The sequence below is a fragment of the Streptopelia decaocto genome (genome assembly GCF_964273445.1).
Source record: "Streptopelia decaocto genome assembly, chromosome: 2".
Taxonomy (NCBI): domain Eukaryota; kingdom Metazoa; phylum Chordata; class Aves; order Columbiformes; family Columbidae; genus Streptopelia; species Streptopelia decaocto.
In genome coordinates, this window is record NC_138655.1 from 101,826,734 (window position 1) to 101,852,300 (window position 25,567).

General features: G+C 40.6%; 1 long non-coding RNA gene across 1 annotated transcript; it reads right to left on the reverse strand.

Moving 5' to 3' along the window:
* Positions 1-1,227: 1,227 nt before the first annotated feature.
* Positions 1,228-25,562, reverse strand: LOC309436009. The gene is made up of 3 exons (XR_014183263.1): positions 25,510-25,562; positions 2,226-2,362; positions 1,228-1,415 (listed from the first exon to the last, which is right to left on the reverse strand). It is a non-coding gene; the product is annotated as an uncharacterized lncRNA (long non-coding RNA).
* Between the last annotated feature and the right edge of the window lie 5 nt (positions 25,563-25,567).

Here is a 25,567-nt window from a genome sequence, read left to right on the forward strand (position 1 = left end):
CCTTGGCGGCTGACTGAAGCCTACATAAGGGGAGTGAGGGTAGCCAGTTTTGAGCTTGCACACTCTAAAGTTATTCTGCTCATCTGCGATTTCAACTACTACTTCTGTGGGTTGGTATCGCTATGGACAAGCAGCGCACATTTCCCTTTAATGGCAACCTCTTGTAAAGGCAAGGTAAAGAAGGGAGATAGACATTTATCCTCCACTGTGTAGGCAAAGCTTTTTATTTTTTCATTGATGGAAATTCATCCCGCTTTGAAAGTATTTATGGTGCTATGCATATATTGGGATTATTTTTCCAGCATAAATGAGACTTGCCTCAGTCTCTGAACTAGGTTCCCCATGAGACAAACGTTGTAACACTATCCAAACCAAGTCTCTAAAATTCTTGAACCTTTCCACAGAGACCTGAAGCAGATTTTATTTTAAAACTGTAAAATCAATAAATTGGGTATTCCATTTGTTGATGAACAATGGCACTGATACAGACTGAGAAATCTGGTATCAGCTGAATATGGAGCTATAGCTTTCTTCTGTTAAAACACATTTTACATTCAAATATTTCTATTGCCTACTGAATCTGTTTGGCAAAGATATATGAAATCTATCAACAACAAATTGGTGTAAAACTACAGCATCTGAACCCAATTTTGTATACACGATCACTGAGGATCAAGTGAGTGCCCTATCACTAGTTCCTTTCATTCTTCTTTGTGAATTGGCCTACCAGTTGGTAACGGATAATGGGTATTCTGATGTGGCTATATCTGCCAGTAACTGGATAAAGGCCAGTCTCGCCCAAGTCACCTTAGTATTCCTTTTGGGTAATAACTTCTGATTTGAGCAAGTCTGAAATTAGATAGTAGTTAAAGTAGTTAAAGGATACCGAATCAGGACACTTATTCAGACATATGCATTCTTTTAAGCAGGAATTTTTTAGAATTAATTCTGTCTACAGAATATCATCTTAAAAGCACATTTGCTGTGAAAAACAAAGAGACATCTTTGTAGTTAAATTAGGGATAGCAGATTAAATATTTTGCTTACTGTTTTATTCGCTATTAGAGGGTCGCTAAAAGCTACAATCATCTGTCCAACAAATTCCCTCAAATAATTTTTACAACAAATGCAAAATGGTAATAATGGATATTTTCCACCCAATTTGAAAGTAAGGTAGCTATCCAAAAAAAAGAAAAAAGAAATTAAAAGTTTCAGTGTCTGAAGGTGAAATTCAGCCATAACGAAGTACTTGACAGTAGCTGTTAATCAGCATATATGAACAATATGACCTGTCCAGCCAATCCATATGAGTGACTAGCTAAAGAATGAATGATGACTCTTGAAACCTATGAAAACACTGGTTTTATTGCTACACTTGCAGGAAGCGTAGAGTTTTAGTGAGCCAAAATACAAATCTGTGAAGAAAAAACAAATGCTTTAGTTATCAAAGAGTAAGTTCTCCTGTTTTGCTAATACAAATGGTTTAAATCTTAAAGGTACTCTGTGGGATTTTTTTCCATAAAAAAACCTCTCTGCAGAATGATTTTCAGTGACCATATTAACTGGTTTCAGTTTTCTTGAGAACCAATATGGCTGTAAGATTGATCTTTGATAGGTCAGTAATATGTTTTTAACTATGTAGTTGAGTTACCTTGATAATTATTATATTCAATTAAATTCCTGGACTTACTTCTATTTCAGTTTTATCCAGCAAAGGTAGAGAAAAATAGTTTCATACTGTTTAGGTATCCTTATGCAAGTATCCATCTTTCTCTCTGTGTCATTCTCAGATTTTAATGGTTGAATTTTCAGAATTAGGAGCAAAGGTTAATTAAAACAAATTTATAATGCCAAAACTGAAATATAGGGAAGCAAAAGTATTATCAAGTTTTAGAAATGCACACTGGCTTTGCGTGACTTCAGCAAATAAACACTTAGGAATTTAAAAATAAGTTTTCACAAAATTATAATGTTAATTCATGCTAAATGTCTAGGAAGCTGTTTTCTTTCCCTTGGAAAACAAATATAGTGTTTTAAGCACCTATGACTAATAAGGCTCATTTACATTTGTTTCTAAGTTTTTGGCTATTGAATTGCAAATGCTTTGGGGATTTGTAAGAACAGGGAATCGACTGTAAAACCTACTGCTTCACAGATTAAGATGGGAGGGATTTAAGCTTTGCCATCTAATGCCTCCAGGTAGAAAAAGAGCAACTGTTACTCACCAACCATTGACCAACAGGTTTAGCATCACGTGGGTGGGAATCGGCTGGAATCCCACCAGCCCGTGGGAGGATGGGCAACAATGGCAGAACGTTCAGGTCTACATTTGCAGAAGATTGCCTAAGAAAGTATAGGATGTCTGAAAGAGATAAGAGGAAAAAACTAACTAGAGACAGCTAGACATTCCCATTTTTGACTCTTTACCCAACAAAATGGCTGCATAAGTTCTACTGTCCATTTTCAATACAATAAACAATTTGTTTATTTGAGAGGAGACAAAAACATTCCTATTCTAGCCCCAGTTTGACTCTAAGTGTTCCCTAAATTCACAGCCAAGGAACATATTTTTTAAAATCCTCCTTATGTTTATGTGTGGTTTACATTACAATTTGTAAAACACATTACATCGTGCTACTTGCTTTATTTTGAAATTTCAAGACCTTTCTGTGGCTTTTCCACACCCTAGAAATTTCACATATAAATCATAGGAAAAAAAGCCTATCTTCTCCTTTTCCTTTTTAGTGTTCCAAAGAAAACAGTAAGGAAGAAAGTTGCCAATCGCTAATGTAAACTTCCACATCAGCTCATCCTAATTAACTCAGCTGGTAGACCTGTACCCAAAAATGGCAAATAACTTGCCAACTGAAAATACAATACAATACAATACATTTATTGTCATAAATCAAATATTTCTAATGGAACTTGGGATTGTATTTAATACCGCTTTTTTTCTCCTAAGAAATACACCTCCACGTCTATCCTCTCTAAATACAGCACTTGAGTTAGTGGAGTTATTGCCATATAAAAATGGTGCAAAATCAGAACACTGCTAATATAATCCCTCTACCACTATAGTAATGTTTCAACTAATGCTTAAAAACCTACTAGAAAACCAAGAGCTAGCTATTTATTTAAAGACTGCTCATAGCAAGTGCCTTAGTATTATCTACCAGTTGGACTGGGTATGTCACCAACAAAGTTGAGTAAAGAGAATAATTTCTTTTTTTGTTTTAATTATAATCAATAAATCTGCATTCTTCTGCCAGCTACAGAGCAGATAAAAAATTAGACATTCCCTTCACACCCTATTACACTCCTAAAAGAGATGGAAATATTCCTCCTCTTTCAGTAATTTTAAATTCAATTCAAAATTCAATTCATTTCAATACCTTCACATAAAGAATGTGGAATGTAGGTTGGAGATAGTAATATATACACGTGTACATCTTTCAATCAGATTATCTTGGCATAGTATCCTTTAATTGGTTGGTTAACTCCTTGAGTATCTCTCTGCTTTGCATACCTCCTGGGCTGTCAGAGCTAATATGTATCTATAATACTTTACCTGTTTACACTCTCTCCTCTAAGTGGCTTCTGAGGCTTGGTATGTATCTGTTCTGTTTTATTTAATGTTTTGAAAACCATACATTTCATATATGACTCAAAGATGAGTTAAATGTCTTGCCTTCCAAATTAATAAAGGTGATTTGTAATTTATTGTTCTCTGTAGACATTAAATAGTGGTCTGGCCCATGGAAGTGCTATGCTTTCTTTGATTCAGTCTGACAGATGAGAATAGTCGCAGCTGGCAGTCTTTAGTTTTGATGAAAGTGTCACACACGGGTTAAAGATATGCTGGAATCAATTTACTTAGATTAGATTTAACAAAGGAAACAGGTATGGTATGGAGTAAAGCATATACCTTTCATGTATAGGCCAGAAGGGTTCCGTGCAGGATAAGAGAGGAATTATGTGAATACTTTGGTCCAGATGGCACTGGAATTAAGGAAGTGTGAAGGGAAGACAATGAAAAACTGTTGATGATTTGTCATAGAATGAATGTATGTTCAGAAGAAAAAAAAATGCTACTTACTGTTACTAACCATGGAAAATAATACAATTAGAATTTTGTTTTCAGAGGGAGACTATAAAGGCTAACAGTTCATATGGAAAATAGCTGTTTTCAGAAGACATCTGCCCCTAGTGTCGACCAGGAAGTTCAGAGAGGTCACAGAATGGCAGAGGTTGGAAGGAACCTCTGGAGGTCATTTGATTCAAGCTTCCTGCTCAAGCAGGACCACCTAGAGCTGGTTGCCCAGGACCATGTCCACATGGCTTTTTAATATTTCACAGAATCACAGAATGTTAGGGATTAGAAGGGACCTCTAAAGATCATCTAGTCCAATCCCCCTGCCGGAGCAGGAACACCTAGATGAGGCTACAAATCTCTCTTCTCTCCAAGAAGAGAGATTCCATAATCTTCTGGGCAACCTGTGCCAGTGTTCAGTCACTCTTGCAGCAAAAATATGTTTCCTGATACTCAGAGGAAACCTCCTGTGTTTCAGTTAGTGCCCATTGCCTCTGGTTCTGCCACTGGGCACCACTGAGCCTGGTTTCTTGGAGTCTTGCTCCAATCTCTTTGCACTGTCACTTCAGATATTTATATACATGGATAAGATTCCCTCCGAGCCTTCTGTTCTCCAGGTTGAACAGTTCCAGCTCTCTCAGACTTTCCTCATAGGAGAGATGCTCCAGTTCCTTCATCATCTTTGTGGGACTTTGCCGGACTCTTTCCGGTATGGAGCCCACAACTGGACACAGTGTGGCCTCACCAGTACTGAGTAGAAGGGATGGATCACCTCCCTCAACCTACTGGCACTACTTGGCCTAAGACAGCCCAGGATACCATTAGCTTTCTTTGCCACAAGCATACATCACCAGCTCATGTCCAACTTGGTGTCCACCATGAGCCCCAGGTCCTTTTCTATAAAGGTCCTTTCCAGCTGGGTGATCCCCACGGGTGCATGGGGTTGTTCCTCACCAGACGCTGGACTTTCCTCTTCTCCTTGTCGAATTTCATGAGGTCCTTGTCAGCCAATTTTTCCAGCTTGTAAGGGTCCCCCTCCACGGCAGCAAAACCCTCTGGTGTATCAGACACTCCTTCCAGTTTTGTGTCCTCAGCAAGCATTTTGCGACATGATTGAAGTCATTAATGAAGTTGCTAAACAGGACTGGACTCAGTATGGACCTCTGGGTACACTGCTAGTTACTGCCCTCCAACTGGACTTCAAGCCTCTAATCACCATGCTCTGGGCCTGGCCATTCACACAGTATTTAATCTCACTCACTGGCTGCTAATCCAACCCATACTCCCACAGCTTTTCTATGAGGATAATAAGGGAGACAGTTTTGAAAGCCTTACTGAATCCAGGTGGAAAATACACACTGCTTTCACTTCATCTACCAGGCCAGCCATTTCATTGTAGAAGATTATCAGGTTGGTCAAGCATGACTTGTCTTTGGTGAAGCCATGCTGACTATTCCTAACAAGTTTTTTGTCCTTCATGGGCCTGGAAATGGTTTCCAGGATCAGCTGCTCCATCACCTTCCTAGAGTTCGAGGTGAGACTGACTGGCTTGTAATTCCTTGGGTCTGCTTGCTCACCTTTCGTGAGGATAGGAGTTATATATACTTTTTTCCAGCACTCAGACACCTCTCACAATTGCCGCAATCAATCAAAGATTACTGAGAGTGGCTTCACAATGACAAAGTCAGCTCCCTCAATGCTTGTGCATGCTTTCCATAAGGGTCCACGGACACACATGTCCAGTTTGCTTAAGTATTCTCAGACCTGATCTTCTTTCACCAAGAGTAAGTCTTCCTTGCTTCAGTCTTTCCCCTTGGTCTCTGGGCCCTGGAATTCCTGAAGACCAGTCTTCATAACAAAGACAGATCCAAAGGCAGCACTGAGTATCTCAGCCTTTTCCATGTCCTATGTAATCAGGTCCTCTGTCCCATTCATCAATGGGCCCACATTTTCCCTAGTCTTCCTTTTGTCATCTATGTACTTACATAACCTTTTCTTGTTGCTTTTGACATCCCCAGCCAGATCCAGTCCCACTTTGTCTCTGACTTTCCTAACCACACTTCTGCATGCCTGGACAGTGTCTCCGTATTCCTCCCAGGTTACCTGTCCCTGGTTTGATCTTCTGTGTATTTCCTTTTATTTTTTTGAGTTTTGTCAGAAGCATCATGTTAATACACGCAGGCTTCCTTTCTTGACTTCCTGCTTGCTAGCATGGACTACTCTTGAGCTTGTAGGAGGTGACCCTTGAACATTAACTAGCTTCCTTTGGCCCCTCTTCCCTCCAAGCCCTTATCCCACAGAACTGCACCAAGCAGATTCCTGAAGAGGCCAAAGCCTGCTCTCCTGAAATCCAGCACTGTGATCTTGGTTTTTGCCCTGCGATCTTGCTTTTTGCCCTGCTTCATCCTCTCAGGGTCTGAACTCCAGCATCTCATGATCACTGCATCCAAGGCTGCCTTCCAGCTTCACATCCCCAATGAGGGCTCTCAGTTGGTTCATCATCCATCCCCAGACAGAGGTCCATGCACTCCAGCTGCTCTCTCATGTAAAGTGAAACTCACCCTCCTTATCTTCCTGGCCTAAACAGTTTGTATCCCTCCATTACAACACTACACTTACAGGACCCATCCCACCACATGTAGTAGCATACAGTAGCACACTTTTGTGTCTATAGTTATACTTTATTGTTGCCACTTTGTCATCAGCAGAAGCATCATGTATGCAGTTTGGGAAAATGAACGCCGCCTGCATTCTGCTCCTTCCAGGGAGAAGTACAGTCAGTCAGGGAGGCAGCAACAGAAAAAGTTATATATTAGGAACATTTTGCAAACCAAATAATGAAGAAGGTGTGCTGTCCATCTGCATAAAGCAGAAGACAGGCTCCATCTCAGCAGCAGTTTAGGAACTCTAGTTTCATATTCTAGTTGATGTAACTATTCCAATGGTGTAATTTATACTTTACCTTGCACACACTTTCCTAGGTAATGGCAAACCGGGCTCTGTGCAACATACCTCACTCATGTTTTTTAATATCTTTGTATTAAGCCCTGAAATTTCTAGCCCTTACCTTCAGAGCTTTTTTTTCAAACTCTACCACCATTCTTCCAGGTGCTGCATTAATGTCATTCTCTGAAACCTAAGTAGCAGCTCCAGACAAGTGTCCAAAACCCACCGTACACAGTCCAAATTGATCTCTTACAAGTACTTTGTTATTAGTTTTATTACTCCCATCCCCAGGGGCGAATGGCTTTGTGGGACATATTTCAGGCTAGAAGTATGTTGAGCCTCTGGACACACAGCTTCCAAGCAGCATGACACAGTCAGACCTTCAGCTTTCTGTGGTCAATTGAGTGACTATCATTCACTTAATTTTGTGTCCAGATAAGCACTAACATACAAAGGACAAGTATTGATATACCTTCTAGGACTGCTCATTTGCACATTGATATTTACTTTGTATCAAGATTAACAGTGACTTGAAGAACAAAAGTGTTCTCAAATTTTCCCACAAAACCTCAGCTTTTTTTTATCGCCATTCATAAATAGCTCTCTGGTCTCAGAGAAAAAATAAAAATAAAAAGGGAATGCTTTGTGAAGCCTGCAAGTGAATGCACACTGCACCTACAGGACCACCAGAATGATTGCTGAAAGGCAGTGTGCAGCCTTGCTCCTCTTCATCCAAGGTCAGGTTATAAATCAAGAGTAGCTCCATTTAGAGTAAAAGGCTTCCAGTGCTCCAAAGGGAAGATAAATCAGGGCTTTTCAAGCTAAAAAATACATCCAGAAAAATCACGTGCCTTGGCATGAAAGTCATACCACAGCTCAAAATACGGCCAGGTGCAGCACCAATTTCGGGAAGAAAGCTGCTCCCTTCCATGTCACAACTGCAAAGTGGATTAAAGTAAGTTGTGCATGTGGCAAGACACGCGCTGGCTGCTCTCTGCTGGATCAAATTAATTAACAATCACCTCAGTGAAGAGGCCACTAGGTTTATGGGTGAACTGTGGAGAGGGGCAGAGATGAACCACAGGGGACACCAGCGAGCATGGTGGTGGCCGCAAGGCGGTGGCGGCTGCCCCCTGTGTCCCTCTGCCCGGGCCATCCCCGGGGCTCCCCCGGCGCCGCCCTGCCCCGGGATGCGGGCGGCGGCGGCGCCGTGGGGGCAGGTCAGTCTTACCTCAGGCTGACCCGGGTGGATGGCGCCGCTCCCAGCCGCCTCCCGAGAGCGGAACAAGGGGACAAAAGGGGAAGGTCAGGCCCCTGGTGTGCCGGCGCCGAGCCGATGGGATCGGGCCGGGCCCGCACCGTTCCCGCCCGTTCCCGCTCTGCCGTGGCGTACCCAAAGGCCTTCTGTGTCACACTGTCACTTCAGAGACAGAAAGCACCCGGAGCCTGGCAATACCGCTGCTGTTCTTTACCCTGGGATTCATTTTACCTCTTCAGGGAGAAAGGAGCACTACCAAAGCAGGAAAGGTGCACAAATCTTGTGTTATTATATAGCCAGTTATTGGATTTTAATTTGGGAAATGACTGGAATAATAACATTTTGACAAGAGTAAATTAAATAAAACCGCTAAAAAATCAAATTTTTCAAGTGGATTCTCATTTTTCCACTCACTCCACTTTCATATTATGTTTCCAGTGCTGCCAAAGCATTTAATTCCCTGTCTTTTCTTAATCTCAAGTTATTTTATCAGGCATTTTGAAAAGGAAAGCTTTTATTGCAAGCAAGTAAAACACTGATATACTCTCTACCTAATAAATGTGTAGGAAACTCAGGCTCAAATTTTGGACACCTCGCTGCAGTTGAGTATAAAGTTCTCTGCTCTGGTCATCTCCTTCTGAGACCACTGCTGGAGATGGCTTTCCTGCCATTCCATGGTATCCTCAGAGAGGAGGAGGAGGAGGTCTTAAAAAAAAAAAAAAATAGATAGCAAAAGCACACACATAGAATCTCTCAGACAATTGAGTTCACTGCTGCACTCACAGCTTCTGTGACTCCTGAGAGCATAAGAATACCTTTAGCGGTATGGACCAAAGGTCCATCTATCTGGTTTCTAAGACCAACCATTGAGCTGATTCCCATGAAAAAGCAAGAACAGGATGACCATATATGACACATAGAACAGTCTCTCCTAATACTTCGCTGGTTTTAGCTCAGAGGATTTTCTGTAGCTGATGTGGTTTGGCTATTTAGCAGCTCTCAGTAGACCTATCTTCCAAGTACTTGTCCAATCTGCCCTTGAACCCATGTAACCCTTTTGCATGCAGAAGACTCAAGTCTGTGTTTATACTGTTAAACTAAACAGAGACAGTTCACAAGTAGAAGCCTTGTCCTGCGGTGTTTGATACTGCCAAATTGTTAGTAAGGGCTGTGGAACAAGCTGATTGTCATTCCCCCCAAACAAAGCCTGGGCAGCCTGAAACACCCACACACAAAGCACTTGCTGGTCTCCCTCCTGTCTGAGGCAGTGAGGCAATTGTCCACTGGGACCATCCCTGAAACTAATCCCAGTGAGGCTCTGTGGTTGTGCAGTGGCCTGAAGGAGACATATTGGGCAGCCTGGATGTCGCTACTCTGTTTTAAGAGATAGGAGAGCTTAGCACTGCAAATTTAAGTCTTGTCATAGTAGTTAGACTCAAGGCCAGAAAATGTTTCTAGGCCTGTTTTACTTACTAGCACACCTGTAGCTAAGAGACTGAATCACCTTTTGTGACACAAAGATGCTGGGAAACTCTGTTTCTCTAGGGACAGGTGCAGGATATTTAGTTTTGAAAGAGCACAGGTATTACAAACATCCTAGGAGTTTTCACTTCATGCCAGAGGCCAGTTCTCTTGATTCTTTAAGGTCAGTAAGAATTGGTTTTGAACCTCAGTAACAAGCCCTTCCTGTTAAGTAGTGAAGTGAGACCGTCACTGACTGTAGCACAAGGAAGGAGTGTAGTATCCTGCCAGCCTTATTGGTGCTCCTCTTTTTTGTCTTTCTTATTGCTTAGCACCTCAGCTCCCAAGGAGGCACAAGCCCTGTAACCCCACTGTTGCAGTCCTCTGTGTGGTTCCAGGAATAATGGTGCTACAGAAGCAATTGCTCTAGTTTTGCTGTTGTTTTTGTTTGTTTGTTTGTTTTTGTTATTTTATTACGTTAATAAAGCACATACACCCTACTTCATAAGTTGAAATGGTTGAGACTATTGGTGGAGACTCTTGCCTTTAGAAAAGGGACCACCACAGCACTCATGCCTGGGTGAGACAGGAAGGATCTGGTAGAAAGTTGGGATATTGGTAGTACAGGACAAGTACAACATATGGCAGGAGCTCTGCACTACTAAATGTCCTTGTCTTTAACGTGAAATGACAGCAAGAGTGAGAAAAAACTTACTGTATGCATGCAGTGTTTGTTCAGTGCTATGATATGCCAACAAAGATGCCAGTCAGCTTTTCGCTACATAGATGTTTTTTAACTAAAATCTGAACCTTGTTGACCAGCAACTCGTTCCCCGTATGGCTCCATGATGCCATCAAATGATATAGGTTTATGCCTGTCAAAGCAAACAGGAGTTAGCCTACGACACTGTGCTAGTGTAAGAAGACACTATTTTTGTTGAACGGAAAAATTTCACACGTCATGGCTGACACAGTTTTGTTAAGGAGAACCCGTGGTCTGGTCACAGCCATGCTAACAGAAGGCAGCTTTTGTCAATTCAGGTTAAGTCTTTGAGAGAGCTAGTGTAACCACACTAGCAGAAAATTTTTTTTCTGTGTGTTTTTTTGTTTGTTGTTTTGCATTTTTGTTTGGGTTTGTTGTTTGTTTGGGTTTTTAATATATATACACATACATACATATACATATCTATATATTATATTTGCAAACTGAAGGTGCAGTTTAATATTGCAGCTCTTCTGGCAGCAAAGCCTCTTTATTAAGTTCCTACCCCAGCACCCCAAGCACCACAGTTTTCTTCCCCCACAGCTGTGCTTCTGGAAGCAATTGCAGACCACACAGTAAATGGGATAGCTGCTTTGCCTGAAGTTGATTGACTAGATAGTCTGATGGCCCCTATTTAATTGAGCACAATCATTTCACTGATCCATTTTGCAGTGTGAAGAGTTGCATTTGTGCTTCTGAGCAGCTGACAAACTGCTCTGTAGGCATAGAAACAAGGTTTTGCCAAGGAATAAGTGAATGTTTTATATAGGTAAAAAAATCTTCGTACAACTGTACGTAAAATCTACGCTCTGATTTGGAGTTTGGGGGACTCTAAATCAGAATGCAGTGTATCAGGCAACCTCTTTCATTCTGTTCTTTCTGTTACTTGTAGGATGCCCATGGCAAGGACTCGCTTTTCTTATTTTTGTACATGTAGCCACACAACCAGGATGCGTGGTCCTACTTCAAAACTTTCTGTTATTGTTATAGAAATAATAATGATAGCAGTATTACCATATTGTCTAACTAGGATGTTAAGATTAGATTGAATGAAATGCTCTGCTTTTAAATCTCTCTTGCCAATATGGAAGTCATGGTAGACTCTTCTGAAAATAATCCTATGCTTAAGATTATACAACTGTGAATAAAATACATGATGGTCCAAATTTTGGTGCAAGTACCATAACAACGTGTGTGGAGTGAATTGTCTTTTTGTAATGATGTTTGTGGGCAGGAGCTCTGGAGCTCGTGATGACAGCAACAATACAGCAAAAATAAGAGAATTTTGCAAGTGCCATTTTACATCTCCTGTTGAAAAGAACACATGGACAAAGAAACTGTGACAGTTTCATCTTTATCATAGAATCAGAACAGTTTGGGTTGGAAGGGACCTTCAAAGGTCATCTAGTCCAACTCCCCTGCAATGATCAGGGACATCTTCAACTAGAACAGGTTGCTCAGAGCTCCATCCAGCCTGGCCTTGAATGTCTCCAAGGATGGGACATCTACCACCATTCTGGGCAACCTTTTTTCAGTGTTTTACTGCCTTCATTGTATAAAATTTCTTCCTCATGTCTAGCCTGAATCTCTCCTCTTTTAGTTGAAAACGGTTACCCCTTGTCCTATCACAACAGGCCCTGCTATTTTTTTATTTTATTTTTTTTTTATTTTTATTTTTTTTTTTTACTTTTGTCTGTCCCCATCTTTCTTATAGGCTCCTTCTAAATACTGAAAGGCTGCAGTATGGTCTCCCTGGAGCCTTCTGCAGGCTGAGCAACCCCAACTCTTTCAGCCTTTCCTCATAGAAGAGGTGTCCCATCCCTCCAATCCTTACTACATTGATTACAAATAATCTGGCATAAACAGTACATGCTGGGTTTTCACTGTTATTCATTTGTAGGATAGTACTTCCAAACATACTGTAGGTGGTGAGGGTGACTAGCTAATTTCATCTGAACATATAGCTGTAAGTCCAAGGTTTCTTAACAAACAATTCTAATTCTTTCCAGAAGTGCCACTTGCAGTCATATCCAAAGTCTAACAGCCATTATCAGATTCAAAATGTATCACACAAGTGGCATTAACATTTAAGAATTTCCAAATAATTCATTGCTTTGCCAGCTATTGATACATTTAGGCAGCAGAGAGATTGTTTAAAATTGAATCTTACTTGGCCAACTCAAGGTGAAAGATCCTCATGTAACTTGGCCATAAAACTGTTCAATCACCTCAATTTATTACATATTCTTCTTTCAATACTTAGTCTAAAACCACTAACTTGCTTGAACTTCAGAGCAGTGTAGATTTGATCTGAAATCTTTTCTAAGTATCATTATATTTTTAGAAACCTTGATGTGCTGCCATAGGCTCAAAATGATCTACTTTCATTGGCTAAGTAGAAAAGGGAAAGGAACAGCTTAGCCCTAACCAAGCCAAGTCTGATCCTTGATCAAATAAATGTTTGAGCACTGATGCTTTGTGGGGGCTGACTTCATAAATGTTTAACAGATTAATGGATGAGCTATAAAAAATTGTAATTAATTATCAGTAATTGATAAAAGGTAGCTGAACTCCTATGGAGATCCCTTAAAAACGCCCTGGCTCTGGGGAAGAAAAAAAAAAAAAAGCATACTGTCTTTAAGACATTAAAAACACTGAGCTGGCTGGCTGATGATTCTTACTTCCAAGGCCCATCGAACTATGTCTTTGTCTTTTACTATTTTGGATTTTTACATTCACTCCTGAAAAGAAGCAGAAGAGATAATTTTGAATTACTCTGTCCTTCCATTGACCTTAATGGCCATTTTTCACTGTATCTAGAGCATTTCCCCTGGCTGTCTCTGGTACTTTCCTGTTGTTTCTGTGGCGCTCACGCTGCTTGTTTCTCTTCTGAGCACATGCACAACCCAACTCCAGCAATGCCCAACCCCTGTTTTTGTGTTCAGCTCCCAGAGAAATCCCTCCACCCACACAGCTAAGCATCTGACCAGCCGTGCATGTGGCCTGTGTCTTGGGCGGTGGCTCCCTATTGCTTCAACAGTTAGTTGAATAAGGAAATTTAACTACTCCTAATGTGTACCCAAAGAAGGGTAACTGCTATGCTCAGCAGTTTCAGCTGTGTTTCATTCAGTGTTAACAGTATTTTCCATTGCGAGTAATGCAATGATTATTTTCTTTCTTATGCTTCAGCTTGCTGTTGGTCTTTTATAACAATGGAATTAAATTATATGCAAAGTTCAAAACAGCTCCCATTTCCTTGGAGTGCCATAAGCCTCTCCCTAGTCTGGACTGAACTATGGCAGTGTATGAACAGTATTTCTGGGAGTTGATCTTTGCTATTTAAAGGTGAATGTTATTTAGATGCATATAATACAATAAATGAGAGTAGGCACAGTTACCATAGCAATCAGTATTACAGTATATCATAACAGCATGAAAGGTATTGCACCATATGGAAATACTGTCTCCAAAAGTCATAAAATACTGCCTTCATCTTACTACTACTAACAAACTTTTAATGCATTGTTGAAAATCATGGTGCTATTGCTTTTGAAAGTGCAAAATTCACAGTTTAACAAATTAATTCCAAATGTAGGTTTCTTCTAAGAACTTAGTGTTTTTATATCATCTGTTATTGCCACATCTTGCAGATCCCACAACATAGGACAGCAGATGACTTAGTTCAAATGATTCTCCATTGTTTTTAATATTTTTAACATCCCGGGGCGGGGGGGGAGAGGGGAGCTATTTATATCTTTAATAATTTCCAGATTTTTGAGCTTCTAGTTTGTTGGTCAAAGATACTTTTGGACCACTGGTTGGATTATTAAAGCAAAACTGCTAGTTTTGTTAAGGCGTATTTTCACTTTTTGTTTATATCTAGTTGAGAACAATTAAAAATATAGGTTTTAAAAGCATTCCATTGAGTTCCTTCTTTTGGGCGCACATACAGATGTGGGAATAACTGCATGACCCCCATTTTCTGACAGCAAATTTAATATAGTTATATATGTCTATATACACATACATTTATCCATATAGGTATTTTTATTAGATAAAATTATTATTTTACTATATATAGTAGCATGCTATTTCTGTAAGAATATTTTGGGTTCAGATCCTTAGATTAATATAGAGTTTGCCTAGCTTAGAAAATATGACCCAGTCTCTCTCTAAAGTGGCTTTCAAGTAATCGAGTCTCATCTGAGCAAAATCTCAGTGTAGACCGTTATAAGGCAAGTTAGTTCTTAAGTGGACTTAACTTAAAATACTAAATAACAAAAACTTCAGTAGTAAAGAAGAAAAATAGTTTAAAATGATGCACTACACTAAGGTAAGCTGATTTTTTGCAGTGCTAAGAATATAAATGAACAATGAAGGTTTTACGGGAGAGTATATACTAAAAGAAACTGGCAGTATTAGTGGAAGTCTTACAGTATGTTGGTACGTGTTATCAACAGCAAGACTGTGATAGGCTTTTTCTTGAACTTACTGTTCTCGTAGTTTGGGGTTTGAGAATTTCTGATGCAGTGTCATCTGTCAGTAGACCAATTATCATTTGTATTAATTATAAAATGCTGCTATGGCTTATTCCTTTCAAAACCATGTTGGGCATCTTTTTATTCAAATTACTATGGATAAAATATGCAGTGGTACATGTAGTCCATGGAAGAAAGTGACTGTAATTGTCATGCTGATGTTTTCCTTAGAGATGGATTTATGAACTAGAAGCAATTTAAGGCAATTAATAGGTTGTTTAAAATGAAGAGTACACTTTTTAATGGGAACATGGAAAGAGACAGCGCTTGTCTTTGGCTGCTGTCTGGAAAAAATAAGAACTCTTGCTAGGAAGTTTATTTTGGATGGGCCCAGAACTCTAAGGAAGCATCTGCTTGAAATCACTTTTCTAGTAGACTGAAAACAGTTGTACATTGTACAAAATGCATATAGGAAGGACACAGATGCAGAAATAGGACTATTACCCTTGTCAGTACAACACTTTCCATGTCCTCCTATGATAATAAATCTATATGTGAATATTTAAAACTATATGTATCTCAGTAAAAATTGCAATAACCATTCTTCTGACCAATCTGGCTGAAATAAACAAAGATTCTTAAGGCTGAAATAGTCTGAAGAAGACAATAAGATATAGCAGCCAGTAATGACAGGGGTAGACATGTTTCTGCAAGTCTGGGAGAGTTTTCTTGTTTGCAGGGGGAGAAACTGCTGGGCAATGTGAGAAGTTACATCAGAGTCTGTCAGTTTTCCTCCATCATTTATTAGTTTTCTAATGGAAGCTTCTAAGACACCTTCCTTCAGAGTTAAATTCTGGATTCAAACCCACCATCTCATACATAACACTTTCTTGAATAGGTTGTACTTGGGAATACCAACATTTAATAATAATGCATAGTGTCCTTTACATTTTCTAGCTAGTGAGGGGAGAGACGTATTCATTCTCTTAATCTCCTTGTGAAGTGTTATTTTCTCAAATTTACTTCCAAGTGAGCTCTGGTACTCATTCTCTTTCCCCTCCTGCCAATTTTTCCCTGGTTTAACTTCATTAATACCAGTGGAGTTGTTCTTAATTTTTAGCAATGTTATGAAAGAACAATTAAACCAGTGAGAGCACAGGGTGAAATGGATTCCACAAATTATGTGACTCCCATAGAGTGTCTTCCTAAAACTAACTCCTTGTGAGTGATTATTTTCTTTAACTGACAGCTAGTAGTGTTTCATTTGTAGAGACATGCTCCACAATGACATCTCTTTAAAGATCATAGAACCATTTAGGTTGGAAAAGACCTTTAAGATCATAGAATCCAACCATAAACCTAACACTACCAAGTCCACCACTAAACCATGTCCTTAAGTGTCTAAACATCTATTAAACACCTCCAGGGATGATGCCTCAAACACTTCCCTGGGCAGCCTGTTCCAATGCTTGGTCTTTCAGTGAATGAATTTTTCATAATATCCAATCTAAACCTCCCCTGGCAAAATCTGGGGTCATTTTCTGTCATCCTGAAAGTCAGCAGGGGAGCCTCAAGTGCCCACAATTTCAAGGTATTTTAAATATAATGTTCAATAATATACAGACCACAGTCCTTTTCCTCTAAGAGACAACAGAAAATTTACAATGGATTGTGCTTTAACTGCAAGTGCCTATAAATATCTACATGAATAAATATTTCATTGCAGTGTTACCAGATCAGGAAGTTGAAACAGTGAGTACAGAAGCTCCTGTTTCTTCACTGGGTGAACTTTGGGCCTGTATTTTGGACTAGTCTGGTAGGCTTAATGACTATTTATGCACATGGATCAAAGGGCCACTCATTAGTTCAGATCCAAATGTCCCCAGTTCGTCAGGAATTTTGACAATTACTTCAGCAGCAGGAACAGGATTTGATTTAGCCCCCTTGTTTTCTGGTCACACCTGCATATATACAGGAGATGTACATATATTTCCAGCATCACTTGTGACGTTTATCCTTCTGAGAAACTACTGTACACAGAAGAAGCAGAATGTTTGTTTGTATGCTGTGATTTGACTTTCCAGATTCTAAGAACTGACAGAGTTTGTGGCTCAGAGCCAAAACCAAGACATACAACACTCCTGTGAATTGCAGAGATAGGCTTTGTGTAAAGATAACTATGTTGAAATTTGGAACCAGCTTTTTACAATATTTTTTTTAAAACATCAATAATTTTCTGACTAACACTCAGGAGATGGAATTTTGAAAAACAGAACAACAACAACAAACATCAGACAGCATGAGATACTAAGCATGTGTCATCAAATACATAATATGTATTTCTGTTCTCTTCTGTTTCTCTTCTCCTCTTCTCTTCTCTTCTCTTCTCTTCTCTTCTCTTCTCTTCTCTTCTCTTCTCTTCTCTTCTCTTCTCTTCTCTTCTCTTCTCTTCTCTTCTCTTCTCTTCTCTTCTCTTCTCTTCTCTTCTCTTCTCTTCTCTTCTCTTCTCTTCTCTTCTCTTCTCTAGGCTTCCCAGACTAGAGAATGTGAATATATTAAAAACAAACAAACAAACAAAATACAAACAATTGTTTTTCTGTTGTGTTCCTGGGAAATTCTTCCTTTCAGTCTGTAGCAGATCTGAGGATCCACTTCTGCAGTTTCCACATCCAGTGGCCAAATTTATGCACAAAGCTGTACTTCAGCTAAAGACCCTAACTAATGGCTCCTAAAAATGATAGAGATTCCTACTATACTTGATGGATTTGGAATGTGATCACTCATAGTGATACTACTGCACTGTACCAGTCTTCTGACATCAAGAGATACTTCATTGTTGTGGAGCCATTCAAATTTTCCTGCAAGTATTAAACTCAGCCATACTTTGTTTTTTTAATTCCCGTTCTGCTTTGGGAAAAGGCTGAAATGCCCACTGACAACATATTTGCAATCAACAAAGCATCTACCAAACAAATCTTGCCTGTGAAACAAGCAATTAAGCACCTCTTACCCTTAAGACACTCTCATACATTTTAAAGTATCTAGAATAATCCTAATAAGTATAGCAAACCTATTTTTTCTACAGGAAGTTACAATTTTTGGACTGTGATTTTGCTCCTTTATAATTCTGTGAATGGTCCTGCACTACTCTTGTCGCATACCATTGTAAAGAAAATAGGTTTCAGACTGAAAAGCTAACAGGCCTGTTAGCACTTCAGGCCTGAAGTGCTTAAAGCTTCAGAATCTACAAACTGGTATCTTTTATTGAAAAGCCTGCCCTGTATGTCTGAGAAAACGATACTACTCATGAAGTCTTCTTAAAAATATAAGTTTACATTGAAAAAAAAAGAAGACTGGTGATTTGGAATTGATATTTCAGATAGTTTAAAAGGGATCTGCTTATCAGAAATTACTTATTACTTGCTCTCTGTCAGCATTGTCATGGTGGACATCAAAATGATTTTATTAATAATTCATTTCATTAAGGTACTCAAAATTATGTATTACTTAGGAAACTGGAAGTATGAACACTTCTGTCTTCCAAGAGATTAAAATCTTAATTAAAGAAATGCAATAGGTGTGTAAGCTGAAGTAGAGTGGGAGCAGATGGTAATTAATATGTCTTTTTCCTGATTTTATTTGCATACCTGAGTTACTGGTAAAAATTATGTGTTTAATAACTGGTTATTATAAGATCGTAGCCTATCACTTCCTTAGTCATTAGCACCCAGACGGTTGAGATCCATAACAGCAGAGATTCATATAGACCTGAAGCCTAGCCAGTGTGATCAACAGAAGAAAGGACCTTAATTCCTGTGATGCTAAAGAGGCTTAGGGTATCCCATGCTGCCACACATTGGACTAAGATGCATAATCGGAGATCCAAGATAAAGCAAAACAAAAAAAAGTAGAGTTGCAAGGAGAGAAGGTAAGACAATTTTTTCCAATTAATAATCAATGGCTCAGTAGCTAGGGCTATACATAGGATGTTAGACATGCCATTCTCAGCTGCAATAGGTTCAGACGTGTGATTTTAACTTGGGTAATTTAAACAATGGATTTACAACTATCCATCTTCTTTTGCACACAGACTGCCCCAGAAAACTTCATGCTTTTGGTAAGGGGAAACTTCTCAACAGAACTCACAGCATATGCTTTTAGCTTTAACATCAGTCTGTGACAGACAATTTGACAAATTGGTGAGAGAGCAACTACAATGTATTGAGTACTGTCCAGGCACAGATGAGGAGTGAGTTGAGAGTCTATGGGTGAGAATTAAGGGGCAGGCTGGCAGGGTGATACTGTTGTGGGTGTCTATTACAGGCTACCAGATCAGGGTGAGGAAGTTGATGAAGCCTTCTACAGGCAGCTGAGAGCAACCTCACAGTCACAGGCCCTGGTTGCTGTGGGGGATTTTAATTTCCCTGATGTTTGCTGGAAGGACTACTCAGCCAGCCAGCCACAGTCTAGGAGGTTCCTCCAGTGCATTGATGATAACTTTCTAATGCAAATGGTGGAGGAGCCGACTAGGAGAGGTGCACTCCTGGATCTCATCCTCACTAACAAGGAGGATCTGGTTGAAGCAGTAAAGGTTGAGGGCTCTCTTGGTTGCAGTGACCATGAGATGGTGGGGTTCAGGATCTCATGTGGCAGGAACAGAATAGCAAGCAGAATTGTAACCCTAGACTTCAGCAGGGCAAGCTTTGGCCTTTTCAAACAATTGCAAGGGGAAATCCCATGGGCAAGGCTGCTTCAAGGTAAAGGGGCCCAAGATAGTTGGTTAGCATTCAGGGACTGCTTCTTCCAACCTCAAGATCAGAGCATCCCAACACATAGGAAGTCAAGGAAGGGAGCCAGGAGACCTGCTTGATTGAAGAGGCCCCAGAGGAAGTCAGGATAATGGAGGAGTCAGCCTCAGTTGATGAGGACTGGGTTAGGGAGCAATTAAGCAATCTGGACATCCATAAATTCATGGGTCCAGATGGGATGCACCTGCAGGTACTGAGGGAGCTGGCTGAGGTCATTGCTAGGCCACTCTCCATCATCTTTGCCAAGTCTTGGGAAATGGGAGAGGTGCCTGAGGACTGGAGGAAAGCATATGTCAATCCAGTCTTCAGAGAGGGCAAGAAGGAGGACCCGGGCAACTACAGACTGGTCAGCCTCACCTCCATCCCTGAGAAAGTGATGGAACAACTTATTCTTGGTGCCATCTCAAGGCATATCAAGGATAAGAGGGTCATTAGGGGCAGTCAACATGGCTTCACCAAGGGGAAGTTGTGCTTGACCAACCTCATCACCTTTTATGAAGACATAATGAGGTGGATAGATGATGGCAGAGTGGTGGATGTGGTCTACCTTGACTTCAGTACAGCATTTGACACAGTCTCCCACAGCATCCTTACAGCTGAACTGAGGGAGTGCAGTCTGGAAGATCAGGTAGTGAGGTGGACTGTGAACTGGCTGAAGGGAAGAAGCCAGAGAGTCATGGTCAATGGGGCAGAGTCTAGTTGGAGGCCAGTATCTAGTGGAGTGCCTCAAGGGTCAGTACTGGGGCTGGTATAATTCAGTATATTCATCGATGACTTGGATGAGGGAATAGAGTGCACTGTCAGCAACTCTGCTGATGACACAAAACTGGGAGGAGTGGCTGACATGCCAGAAGGCTGTGCTGCCATCCAGTGAGACCTGGACAGGCTGGAGAGTTGGGCGGGGAAAAATTTAATGAAATATAACAAGGGCAAATGTAGAGTCTTGCATCTGGGTAGGAAGAACCCCAGGTTCCAGTATAAGTTGGGGAATGACCTGTGAGAGAGCAGTGTAGGGGAAAGGGACCTGGGGATCCTGGTGGACAGCAGCATGACCATGAGCCAGCACGGTGCCCTTGTGGCCAAGAAGGCCAATGGCATCCTGGGGGGTATTAGAAGGGGTGTGGTTAGTAGGTCCAGAGAGGTTCTCCTTCCCCTCTACTCTGCCCTGGTGAGACCACATCTGGAATATTGTGTCCAGTTCTGGGCCCCTCAGTTCAAGAAGGACAGGGAACTGCTTGAGAGAGTTCAGTGCAGGGCAACAAAGATGATGAAGGGAGTGGAACATCTCCCTTATGAGGAAAGGCTGAGGGAGCTGGCTCTCTTTAGTTTGAAGAGGAAACTGAGGGGTGACCTCATTAATGTTTTTAAATATGTAAAGGGTGAGTGTCAGGAGGATGGAGCCAGGCTCTTCTCGGTGACAACCAATGGTAAGACAAGGGGTAATGGGTTCAAACTGGAACACAAGAGGTTCCACTTAAATTTGAGAAGAAACTTCTTCTCAGTGAGGGTAACAGAACACTGGAACAGGCTGCCCAGGGTGGTTGTGGAGTCTTCCTCTCTGGAGACATTTAAAACCCACCTGGATGCATTCCTGTGTAACCTCATTTAAGTGTTCCTGCTCCAGCAGGGGGATTGGACTAGGTGATCTTTTGAGGTTCCTTCCAATCTCTAACATTCTGTGATTCTGTGAACATGTAGACTGCTAAGTTTTTAGGAGTGTCTTTTCTTTGTGACTTTTTCTGAAGGCCACATGGTAATAAGGCATCTAGATTTGCAAGCATTGAAATTACTTCCTTTTTTTCTATAATATATGTAATATAGATGATACTTTATAAATATAGTGAGATATTATAATACATAATGTCAGGAAGGGGTGGAATTGGTGAATAGGATTAGCTCATGTGAAATAAATTTCCTACATATTTTCTTATACTTTTTGCCTTCCAACCCTAATTGTATGTAAATCCACCTTAACATGAGATATGTTAATGACCCAGTACTTTACAGAGTGACCTAAAACTTAATATATTCATTCAAAATCAAATACACATAAAGTCAGTTCTCCATGCACTATAGTCTCAGCTGCAGTCTGCTTCCAGTAATACAAAATCACTTATATTTCTACTTCATAACTTTACTGAAATTTTAAGGTAGAATATGATTTTTTTTTAACTTGCAGACAGAAATTTAAGTGTGTCAGTAAATCTAGCCCCAGCAGCCTTTACACTTTTGAGGCAGCAGCATTTCTCCTTTTACCTCTTATGACACGTGCATTTTGGAACTTGCACAATACCCAGATTGCTGGCTGTGGTTTGAGTGTGAAGAATACCTGGTCCACCAGCAATCTCTTTATCTTCTTATGAAAAAGTCGTGAGCCCTAGAATTTTTTCTTCATTTCCTCCTCCCTCTAATCCCTCTGTTCTCTTTAAATTCCATACGATTTTTATTGCCATGACACACTATATAATATCTAACTAGTATATAAAAGAGATTAAGACCTCTCTGAATAAGCTTTGTAATACGAGATCTATCAGCTACCTTCCCTTCTGTTTTGCTTAACAAGATGTCTCAATTAGTAAAGGGAATTTTTTGGTAACTGTTTCTGTAACACCACCAATATATGTCCTTTCATTATGTATGCCTCTGGTAGCAAAGAAAGGGACAAATCCTGAAAAGTCTTTGCTAATGTGCAAAATGTCTCAATTCAGTTGGCTTCCCAACAAAGGACCTGGTATTTCTCCTTTGGTTTCCTAATTTTATCTGCTTCTAAATTCAGTTCTCGTTTGTTCTGTCATGCTGAATTCAGATTGTCGTCTTCAGACAAGCAGTACAGTGTGGCATTTGTGAGGAATCCAGCACAGTTTTCTACTTTATAAGCCTGCATGCTTGACTTAAGAAGGGGAGCCAGAAAACACCTGAGATGTTCATGTCTAGCCCCCAAGACAGGAGCAAGTCTGCAGGAAATTTTCATTAAAATATATTTTTACAGACAGCTAACAAATAATGCTGAGATCTTAATCTGTGCCTTTGTGAAAACAGTGATCTAGAAAGTGTGTTTAAGTTTAAAGTACACATATCAACTGACTTAATTGTAAAACTGAGTATTCTTCCTCTGCAAAATAAGAACATATTGTAGAAATCCTACTTTCTGCTGACTTCAGAAATTTATTGAACATAAAACTCCAAAGTCTGCAAAAAGAAGATCAGAGAGATCCAAATTAAAGGATGCTCGGCAAATGTGGATTTAGCCCTGAACCCAAGATGAGATATATATCTCTAGATTTCTGTGAAGGGCTTTTTTGGTCTAAAAAAGGTAAAGAGCTGCAAAATTACACAGGTATTAAAATGGCATTATGTGAGGAAGCTCACATTCTTGAGAGTTCAATATTAGGCAGTATAACCATACGCAGTACAAAGGGAGTACACTAAAAAGTCTGGATTGCTCCAAAATGTAATGTGACCGTGTAGTGGAAAGTAGAGCTACCTCAACACTAGTTTCCATGTTTTGTCCCTGTAGCAAACACAGCCACCAATTAACAAGTACACAAAAGGTATGAGTTTGGCTAATGCACCAGAGAAGAGAGAGAGCACTGATTATGAAAGAGGCGGGAGGATAAAGTGGAAGGGGAAAAAAAGTACATCCTATTTGTTCTTCCACAAAATTACACTTCCATTCTCTAGAGTAACAGGAGGAGGATGTGAGACTCTCTGAAGCACAGAGCTTTTCAGTTGTTCCTCTTCTGCCCTCCATCATCTAGAACTGAATGTAAGGGGTATACAACTGTAGTGAAGGAAAAGGTTGCTCTCTTTCATTCCTTCTGTCCCCTAATTCCCTTTGCCCCATTTTATTTATCTTCTCTCAGCATTTCCCCTGCTTTATTTTTGCAGTTTTGAAAGCAGCATGCTGTAAAAGCTCACCCCAACCAAAAAGATACATATATATATACAGTGTACAGTGCTACCCTACCATGTTACTGCTAGAGCAGAAAGGAAGGCCTCTGTCTGGTAGACCTAATCTGAGTTCTCCTGATACATACTGCCAGACAATTCCAAAGATTTTCAGACTTCGTCACCTATAAAGTTATTAAAACCAAAGTAAAATAAAAAGGTAACAGCAAGCTTTCCTGCAACAGTGTCAAAACAACAACAACAACACAATCCTGAAATCAAACATGCAGTATATTGTGCATGTCAATTCCTCCTTTGTAGATGAGCTCTCATAGATTTATTGAATCTCTAATTCAATCCTTGACAACCTGCGACCTCTTTTGGTCAATTAACAAAATGAGCAAGAGGACAAAAGAAGGCTGAAAAGCCTTGGTACGGTCACCCATCAGAGCATTAAGCACGGGTAATCTCTCTTCCATCACATCTTTTATTTAATTTTCTGAGGAAAAGTCTCTATATACTCTTACACCATATTTCTCATACATCAAATCAGATATTTTTATCCTGCTATGTATGGTGCCCCTTTCAAGATGATATCTGAAGCATATCATTACTAAATAAAGAACAGAGAAAACAAACTGAATAATTTATTCGAATTATCTAAAAAGATCAGATTTGTAAAAAGTGCAGCTTTCAAGATTCACAGTATCATGGCCAGTACCTTGAGCCAGTACCTTCCACTCTTCCAATTGCATTTAGACACATGGACAGCTGATGAATTATGGAAAGGTGAGCTTCAGTGTCAATGACGAAGGAGTTGAAAACAGAGCAGTTGTCCATTCCTATGGCAGAATATATTTGTATAAGCCAGTATCTGCAAGCATTCTTGGTTTTATTTTGCACAAGGAGCAGGCTCCTATGAACAAAACACCATATATATGTCTACCTATACACCTCACCATTGCTTTCTGGATGAGCTTGTAGGAGAGCTTCAGAAGTGATGATCACATATTTTGGCATTGCTAATTCAGATTTTCTCAATCAAAGTTAAGCCAAGTTAACAGGGGGAATGAAATAAGCCAAGCAGAACAGGGGCAGAATTTGCAGTGGCAGAATACAGACACATGCATTGTGCAAAATCCACATAAGGTTTTGCTGTTGGGTTTTGTTTGTTTTTCTTTTTTTCTCCCTAGATTTGTGAGGATATTGCAATGGAAACCGTTCTTACGGAGGGAGGGAAAAGTTTAAGAGTTCAGAAAACACTTTAAAAAAGATATAGTTGTGGGAGGCACATCCACGAGGCTGGGGCACCACATGGACCGAGTCCTGTGCCAGAGAGCAACATCTGGGGGGGGGGTGGGGGAAAGAGCGCGAGAGAGCGATAGCTGGCGCGAGCGTGTGCGTGTGGCCCTACACATTTCCCCCCATCTTCCTGGGAAATGCAGCTGTCATGTGAGTTGTAAGCTGGTCCCAAGGCATGCCCTGAACCTGCCTGCGTGCGTGTGTGCGTGTGTAAGCAAAGGCAACGCCTCCTCAATGGTCGGGGCTTTCAGTCAGACCTAAAGCAGACAGGATTGTAGACGGGAGTCCAAAAAAGGACACTCTCCGCGAGCTTTGCCCGTGTCTCCGCTCCCGGTGCCAAGGCAACACCACCCCCCCCCCCTTTTTCTTGAAACAAAAGGCAGCTCTCACAGAGCCGTACCCCTTACAGCTGATTTCTAAGAGGTGCCTGTAAACCCTCGGCACCGCCGCACCCCCCAGCATCGCCGCGCCCCCCAGCCCCCCGCACCGCCCGCCCAGGCCTCCGTGACCGAAACCTGGATTTGGCGAGGGCCGACGCTCCCCGCCGCTCCGCGCCGCTCGTTATTCATGGCG